Consider the following 9,729-nt stretch of genomic DNA (forward strand, 5'->3'; position numbering starts at 1 on the left):
GCTTAAAAGTTCATATAAAGAACACTTAGTTGTAAATTGTTTAGAAAATATTGGATACTTTTTCACCATTATTTAAAAAGAAGAAATGGATGGTATATTTATGCCTTGGGATCAGCGTGTTGAAAATGACCTGTAAGTGATCTTGTCTGTGCCAATCCACTATAGCAAGATCCTCTGAAAACAAAACAAAAAAACACTGCTCCTTTCTCCCCCACACCCCGCTTGCCCTTTTTAAAATCAGTTGAGCTTATAATTACATAAAATTAAAAATGCAACAAAGTGAGGAAGACTTCAATACCATGAAATAATAATAGGGGGAAACCATCAAATCAGGTCGCTAAATGCCTGTCTTGAAATGTTCACTCGTTAAAATCTCAAGACTGACAATTTTCAGAGATGTGAGATGGTGCAAACATGAACCCAAAGCAAAGCTTCCTCAGTGAATTTAAATTGGTTTCAGGACAGTTTGCATAGGAAGAGAAATTCCCTACAATTTACATGTCCCAGAACATTATAGGTCAAAGCCAGCCCCTTGAAGAGTGTCCAGAAGTGAAATAATGCAGTTTAAAAATAAATCTTAAATAAGTCTGGCAGCCCATGCCCATCTAGCAGTGAGCTGCCAAATCCTGCAGCAGCTGGTACTTTCAAGCACTCTTCAAGGTCAACCCCAATCGGAGTACATTGCAATAGTCTGGTTTACAAGAGCACAGGGCACAGCGGTTAAATCCTTGTTCTGGTGGGGGGAACAAGTGCAATGGATAAGGGCGATTTTGAGATACCATCATCACCTCTTTATGTCTAATTTTGAGGCTGAACCAACAAAAATGGTTTGCAAGCCTTTTAGTTCTCTTCTATGGCGACTGGTTTAGGATGAACCTACTGGACTCGAAGTGACTGAAACCAATGCAAATGTCAGATGGTCTCCATGGTTTTAAAACAATATAATCAAAAAGGGTGATAGATGATGGGAACATAGGAAACTCTGTACTGATTCAGACCATTGGTGTACCTAACTCAGTATTGTACACACTCACTGGCAGCAGCTCTCCAGGATTTCAAGCACGAATTTCCTCCAAGCCCTACCCAGCCATCTACTGTGTAGCACTGCTAGTTGCTGTTCTCCTTGCTGCTGTTCTCCTTGCATGTTTATACCTCACTCCCCCTTTCCTGTGCCATTGCCCGGGGGGGGGGTGAGCGACCTTCCATTGTTGCAGTAGGTGTGTGCGTATGTGTGCAAGGTGTCCTCAACATTTTCTCTGGTTTGGAAATTACCCCATGGGCCCCAAGGGGTTTTTGACCCTTGGTTTTATGCCTTGTCCTTGATTTCAACCAGGTCACCCTGTTCCAGGTATGGGGAAATCTACGCCCCTCCAGATGTTCCTGGACTACAACTCCCATCATCCCTAACCACTGGCCATTGAGGCTGATGGGAGTTGGAGTCCAACAACACATGTAGGGCCACTGGCTCCCCAATCGCTGCCCTATTTAGACAAAAGGCATTAAGCCCAACAGTCCCTAACTCCTGGTTTAACCACTGGTCTTTTGGAGATGTCTGTATTTTGTTAGCGTGAGGTGCTGGCATTCTCCTTCTTCAGCATTCAGCTCTCTTTCTAGAAGTTAAATCTCTGGATGCAAATAAATTGTCTCTAGTACACAAACAGAAGAGCACATGGCATGAACACTTAATGGCACCACACAGTGTAGAAACCACCATTAACAATCTTCACCTGCTGAGATACATTTTCAAACAGCACTGTATTGCAAAACAATTGTTTCCCTAATATATATCTTTAACAGAAAGAACAAACATCCCATTGGCTTTGAAATCAGTGGAGAGGCTGTTTGCTGAGTAAATAAATACAGCAAGTGCTGAACTGTCTTCAAGGACATGTAATGGATTAAGACTTTCTGGGGCTTGGGCAGTGATGCTTTCTAAGCATCAGGCAATGTGAGAAAGCTGCATCAAGCAGCAAATCTGGGAGGCAGTTTTGAACCTGCTTCTTGTTGCTGTGCCTTTAGGGGACTACTTCTATGCTTGCATCTATGTTCTGGCTCAGACTACATCTGTAAGTAAGCAGATATTTATAAAGGAAGAGCCCATCCGTGCCCTCTTCTCTCAAGGAAATTTATCTAAAACTCAAAATGTGTTTATTTTCCCATGTGTTGGAGAACCACCTACCAAGGAGAAGCAAAATTGTGCACACAATAAGCCTAATGGTAGCTTCATATCCTCTTTTAATACTGTCCAGTCAATGTATCAAGAGCATTGTGAGTTACTTTGAAACCAAACAATGACAGCAAGAATGTTGACAATTAAAAAAATTATGTCATCCTACTACTCTTTCCTTTAAAAGGTGGCTGAGATCTGAGCTGAGAATGTGTTCGATTACAATGTTTACAAGGCAGACAATGCTCCAAGACTTGGACCAAATGTCCCCTTTTGTGGGATTTTGGAAGAGAATGTATAATTTGAAGTTTTATTATTATTACTAATTGAATTTATATACAGCCCTATATCTGCAGGTCTCAGGTGCCTCACAGAATAAAATCAGAATATGAAACCACAAAGTACATAATCAAAATAAAACAACAACAACAACCAAATAACCTCTATTTATATAGAGGTTTTCCTGTCTTGGAAATACTTTTTGTATATTTTCTATATTATTTGATGGAAAATATAAAATATGTTTAAGAAGGAAAAGGTTCAGAGCATTCATTCTGCTGTTCAGAGGAAGAACACTAACATTTCAACGGTACTAAAATAAAGGCCTCATATCTTGTCTAATGACATAAATGAGTAGCTTCGCTGCTTGCTATCTTTTTTGTATTCAGGACAGAGTCACAATGACCCAGTTTCTTCTTATCTTCTCGCAGTTCCTTCCTTCTAAGATTTCTGCCCTGGAGCCAAGAATATAGTTAGGAACATTAAGCAACCTTTGCTCGTAGCTCTATCTCAAATCCTGCGTGCAATATCCTGCTAACCCAAGCATGGGTTGTCTGGACACAGGAATGTAAATAAGATAACATGAAATAGGCTTAGGATATTGTTTACAGATGCCAGGCATACAGAATTTTAAGTATATTGTCTTCCCTGTGGTGGGTTATCATCAAATATGTAAAAAGATAGGGGGCTGACTGGTTTCATTTTTAAGAAAGAAACTTGATACAGCTCAACAAAATGAGAGAGTCTGTTTGACCCTTCCCATGCTGGTTGTGGCTAATAATAATAATAAATTTTAATTATATCCCGCCCTCCTCAGCCGAAGCCGGGCTCAGGGCGGCTAACAACAATAAAATAGTACAACATTTTGTAAAGGGATTAGAGTCCAACAATATATGGAGACGGGTGTAGGAAGGGGGGGCGGTGAGGGCGGTCCGCCCCGGGTGTCATCCCTGAGGGGGGTGACAAAAAGGCACACCGTGGGGGGCTCGCCCTGGCCCCCCCCCCGGGTGCACAGCATAGCCGCCTCTGTGTGGAGAGCCACAGGGTCCCCACTGCTGATCTGCAGAAACTTCCTTCTCTAACCATTGCTTGATTATGTTTTTGTTATTACATCTTATATTGGTAAAATAGGGCTGTGGTTGATCTGAAGCTAAATATTCGTCAGCAGTGTGTTGCAGCGTCAGAAAAGGCTGGCGTGGTTTTAGGCTGCGTTAATACAATCATGGTTTCCCAAGTCACAAGGACGAAGGATGAGGAAGAAATTAAACTCAGTTCACTTTTAAAGGAGAACATGCCACGTTTGTATTTTCCAAAACAATATGTGAACTGAAACACAGTCATATTTAAATAAATAAATAAAAATTAAAAAACCTACTTCAAACTGATGTGGAAATGTGTAGAACTGAACTTAAAATGGGGGGGGGGAGACTAGGAGAAACCAAAATTGACAGATTCTCCAATGCCTACTTTGTTCTGGGTAAACTGACATGCGATTGTTCAAGTTGCCATTATTATTATTATTATTATTATTATTATTATTATTATTATTATTTATATACCGCCCTATACTCAGAGGTCTCAGGGCGGTTCACATAAAAAGATCACAGTATATAAAATAAAAACAAAAGCAATAACTCAATAATACCCCCCCCAAAAAAACCCCACATTTTAAAAGAGTATGGGATGTTGATTGGGTCAACCAAAGGCCTGGTTAAAAAGGAACGTTTTTGCCTGGTGCCTAAAGGTGTATAATGAAGGTGCCAGGCGAACTTCCCAGGGGAGAGCTTTCCACAGACTAAACTATATCTACAGTGAATTATTTCGGCTTATCAGTTCTATGTAAATCACTTGGTTTTTTGTTTTTTCCTTTAATGAGGTACTTGCTGCTGGGTGCTGTAGGTCAGTAGGAATTCCTTGGTCTGTGCCAACCCATCTGACACTTAAACACAAATATATTTTGCTGCTAGTCTCATATATCCTAACCTGGCAGGCACCCAGAACAGGCCACGTTTTGAAAATAACACATTTTCATGACCTCTGCAGCACACAAGCTTGGGTGGCTTTTCTTATAAGAGTTTCAGGTGGGCTCTTGTGGGCACTGAAAGGTGAGGCAGGCTATGCAAACAGAAAAAGAGAAAAAGGATGAATGCAAAGGCAGGAGAAAGGGCTGCTTATATGGCTTCCAACCCATGTGTGATTGAAACTGAGTAACGTAGATGGCTCTGGCGCCTGGAGAATGACAAACAGCAGCTGTGATCGACCTGTTGCTCAGTCGGTTCTCAGAGCACACAGAACAGGTGGCCTCAACTGAGCTCCGGGCATCTCGGGAGAGAAAGCTTTAAAATAATTCTGATTATATAATATCAACTCAAACCGAAGAAAATGAGGCCAAGTAAAATTAGTATGTCCCTGCAAAACTCCCACGAACCACCCTATGACTGCCCGAACTAGTAATTCACAAAACAGAAAATAGAAATTGTCTATTAGGACCTATGGGTTGTTTCACTTAATTTAATTTCAGCTGGCAGCCTTTAACTCGGGAGAGAGGAGCCTGTGTGGTCCTCTGGATGTTGTTGGACTTCAACTCCCATCAGCCCCTGCCAGCTCCACTGATCTATCTGTGGTATAGCTGGTGGCTGTTTATACCACACAAACAATTATTAAGAAGCCCCAAAGACTCAGCGAGGCAACTATGGAGAGTGCATTGAGTTCTAGGGACACCAAGCAGCATTGCCAGTTTAAATCCCTCAAACGCAAATTCAGTTCCACATAATCTAGGACAGGGGTGAGGAACCTGTTGCTGGAGCCCACCTTGCAGAAGACCCAGCCTGACAGCCAATGGTCAGGGTTCAGGGATGATGGCAGTTGAAGTAAAACACCTGGGAGAGCCATGGGTCCCCAATCCCTGCACACAGGTTTCTCCTACTTACTAAAACCACAGGTTGCTTTGTGTTGCTGTTGTTCAGTGGTTTTTTTGTTTAAGATAATGAATCTGTAGGTAGGGGGTTTATTATCTAATTACCGGCTGCTATTACTAATATTAAGGGACGCGGGTGGTGCTGTTGGTTAAACCACAGAGCCTAGGACTTGCCGATCAGAATGTCGGCGGTTCAGATCCCCGCAACGGGGTGAGCTCCCTTTGCTCGGTCCCTGCTCCTGCCAACCTAGCAGTTCGAAAGCACGTCAAAGTGCAAGTAGATAAAAAGGTACTGCTCCGGGAAGGTAAACAGCGTTTCTGTGCGCTGCTCTGGTTTGCCAGAAGCGGCTCAGTCATGTTGGCCACATGACCCGGAAGCTGTACGCCGGCTCCTTCGGCCAATAAAGCGAGATGAGCGCCGCAACCCCAGAGTCGGCCACGACTGGACCTAATGGTCAGGGGTCTCTTTACCTTTACCTTTACTACTAAAATTGAATTTAGGATATATTAATAACTATGAAAGTAAGTTTATGAGGCAGGAGTGAGGAACTAGTTGTTTTCCAAACATTGTGGGACTCTACCTCCCAGTAGCCCCAGCCAGCATAAATGATAATAGAATAATAGAGTTGGAAGGAACCATGAGGATCATCTAGTCCACCCCCGTGCAATGCAGGAATCTTTGCCCAGTGTGGGGTTTGAATCCATGAACCTGAGATTAAAAATCCCATGCTCTACTGACTGAGCTGTCCCAGGTCCCAGGGATGTTAGGGATGTTAGGAGTCACAGTCCAGCATCTGGAGGGGACAAGCTTGCTGAGTGACCTTGGGCCACTCACTCACTCACTCTCAGCCTAACCTACCTCACAGGGCTGTTGTAAGAATAAAATAGTGAGAGGGAGAACCCAGTACATTAACTTAAGCCCCTTGAATTTTCTGGTATTAATTAAAGACACATTTCTTCACCCAGGTCTTTGGGATATCTTAATGTTTGTGCCATGCCATCTATATTGATTTACCAGGTACAGTACTGTGTTGCTGCTATGAAGTGTGAAATGTTGGGTTTAATGTTTTGCTGTTTTATTGGATATAATGATATTGTTGTATTTTTATTGCCTTGCTTTTTGTAAACTATCCTAGGGTCTTTTGAAAAAGGGTGGTCTATATAGAGCATTGTGCCAATGTTAAGTGACTTACTCCAAAGTAGTCACATTAGATGGGTTAATTATTCCAGATGAGGTTAGCAGCTTGAAGATCAAAGCCACAAATTGCAGCACTTGTTATTTATGTAACAGTGGTATTAAACAGGGATCTGTCCTTGAAGGTGTGAAAGAGAAATGAATGAATGAATTCACCCAATGCTGGGCATGCAGGAAAAGGCAAAGTCTGCCATCTTTGCCAGGAAATAATGATTGTTTCTTGTTTGTGCATGTTTCAACCTGCCTCCAAGAAAGCCTTTAGATGTCATATAAGGGGGGGTTGGGGTGGCGGCTTCTGCTCCCATTATATCAGTGTGGTAAGGATTCTATAGCAATGCTTCACTGCAGCACAAACAGGGACCAGTTACAACCACGGGGAAAGTAAATTTTGCAAAATAAATTCAGGAGCAGCAGTACTACTTTATATTGCTGAAAGCAGCAGCCTAAATATGCCACAACCACCAAAAATATTTTGCTGACTCCCCAGTGGACTAAACTGAAGGCCTACGCAGCTTTTTTTTCCACAGGCATTCTGCCATTCTAAACATAGTACAAGCAGACTAAACGCAAACCAACTGACCATCAGGTCACATCAAGGTAAACTACACTCAGTTAAGACACTTGTAAACTTTCAGGGATGACAGAAAAATGGTGAATCAATGAGGCAACATTAAGCAGAGGGCTGCTATCTCAGGTGAACAATACTTTGTTTTTAAAAAGTCTCCCCCTCACCTCATTTTACCAAGTTATTTGCAGACCAAGCAGCACAAGTCAGTAGCTAATGCTATTAATAGTTCTGCCCTCTGAACATTGTTCTGCCCTCTGAAATTGGAGATTACAAACAGCACCAGCCACTGTTCTAAAGCAGCAGCATTCAACAGTTTGAGATATAGGGTCCACTTTTAACTACAACCTGCAACATGAGACCCACTTTGTTGGTTTTTTCTTAATCATATACATCTACCTTCCTTCTTTTTCTACAGGCAAGAGCAGGGCTTCTGTACCTTTCAGAGTTGCATTGTAGGCGGAATGTTGCTAGATGCAGTGAAATGGTGAGAAGCTGCAAGCGCTGAAATTTCCCTTTTATACACAACTATCAAAGATACAAGTGATCTATCCTCCTTTACATCTCGTCACACACACCCCGCCCCTCTTAAACAAACATAATAAATTGGTGGGAATGCCACTGTGGTTACTGACCTCAGACTGTCATGCCAACCAAGTATGAGTCTTGACACCCCCCCCCCCCCAGTTGAAGATCAATGGTCTAGAGCAGGGGTCGAGAATTTCCAATCCTAATTAGGCTCAGCAGGAGTCCTGATTGGACTTCTAAATGACTGCTAACTAAAACATGCTCATTGCAGTTGCAAAACACATTTTAAAACTTTCATAAAGGCTGTTGTATGATGTAACTTGAAAAGTTATCTTCACTGATATCAATGTGATTTTAGAATCCAAGTGTTACAGCCTTATCTTAATTATACTTTCATAACCACACATTTGTTTCTTTGCTCCACATGTTGCCACCCCCCCCTTTCTCTGTTGTTTCTGCATCTATTTTGATTAAGTCCAGTGGGGTAGGAACATGTTCCTTGCAAAACGCCACAGGTGCACAGATGGTCATCAGGGATCGCTCCCAAGGCATGCAAATTTAATTTGTTGGAGTAAATTTAATTGAAGGGAGTCTGCTTCTGAGCAGCAGTGTCTGGACAGGCGACCAAAGTTACCCTGACTGAGCTGCTTGAAAGAGTGGATAATAAATAGAACTATCAATCATATTGCATCTTCACCTCACCCTCTGTTTCTCTAATTTGGTGTCGCTTTGATTCTGCATGGAGACCAGACTGACGTTTAAAAAAATGTAATGCTACTCTAACAACCATGTAACAGGCAGAAATCAAACAAGGGGAACTTTTTGCAGCATAGAGATGCAGCAATGGGAGAAGTCTGAGCTATCAATCCTCATGTCTTGATTTTATGATGCAGTTATTAAAAGGTGCAAAGCCTCTTGCCTGATAAGTGGATAGGTAGGTCGAGGGAAAATGAGGTAATCCTCAAGGGAAAACGAGGTCAAGGCAGGATCACATTACTTTGAATTCTGGAACAGCATCACCAAGTGCACTTGTCTATTCATTGTGTGTGTGATTATTATTTAATTGTTTTTAATAAAGGTTTTATTGGGTTACAGAAGTACATACATCGTCTCCATGTTCAGATTATAAAGTCCTTTTTACACATCAGCTACATTCGTTTTAAATGGAAAACAGTACACACAAGTGGGGACCTGCAACAAATAAAACTTGTGAAGAGTGCTCCTATCAAGAGGTCCAGCCTGCTAGCGCTAGCCAAGCCTGCTTTCAGGAGACTCCCATTTCATTTCCTCAAAGCATTTTGTGACCAAGGAGCACACTCAGCCCTCCTTATTTTGTTCTGGGGTCCATCCCTTAGGGTGTTCCTCCAGCTTTTACGGACTCCTGCAAACCTGTCTGTTGACACCTTTCTGCTGGACAGTGCCTTTTTTTTATGTTCATGGGGTTGAGTTAGCTAACGGTAGAGAGGATAGTTGCATTCACCTCTTACTTCTTCCCCTCTTCAATTATTCTAGAATGTAAGCTCTTTGCGGTCCAAGACCTGTCTCTGTTTGCCTAGTGCTGGGCTAGGACAAGGGGGCAGCAGAGCTTTTTCCCTCCCCACCTATCCAAGAAGAGGAGGGGAGGGTCCTCCCCTTTTTAAAAGCCTTTTATGACCTGGAAAGCTAAGGGGGAAAGATTGCAATTCCCAATTTTAAACTCTTCCCGTGGCTGATTCTCCCGCAAATCATTGCTTAGCAGGCCACATCGCCCAACCCCATCCCCACCCATCAGTGGCGGCCAGCCATAACCCATTTTTTACACTCTCTCAGCCTAACCTACCTCACAGGGTTGTTGTAAAGATAAAAGTGGGGAGGAGGGACGTGTTCCCTCACTCAGCCCCCTCCTTTCCCTGGAGATGAGCATACAAACCAAAACACAGGAGTCAATTCCTAGGGGCCGAGGTCCCTTCGCTCCCCCCAATAAAATATTTGAGGGGGTCAGGACCCTCCCCCCCCAAAAAAGTTGATGGGCACTGTCATTCCAATGGTGCGCATGTGCTATGTCTTGTGATCGATTATGCGGGACAGGGCTTACCTGA

Source organism: Podarcis filfolensis (assembly GCF_964270895.1).
Source record: "Podarcis filfolensis genome assembly, chromosome: 7".
NCBI classification, from domain to species: Eukaryota; Metazoa; Chordata; class Lepidosauria; order Squamata; family Lacertidae; genus Podarcis; species Podarcis filfolensis.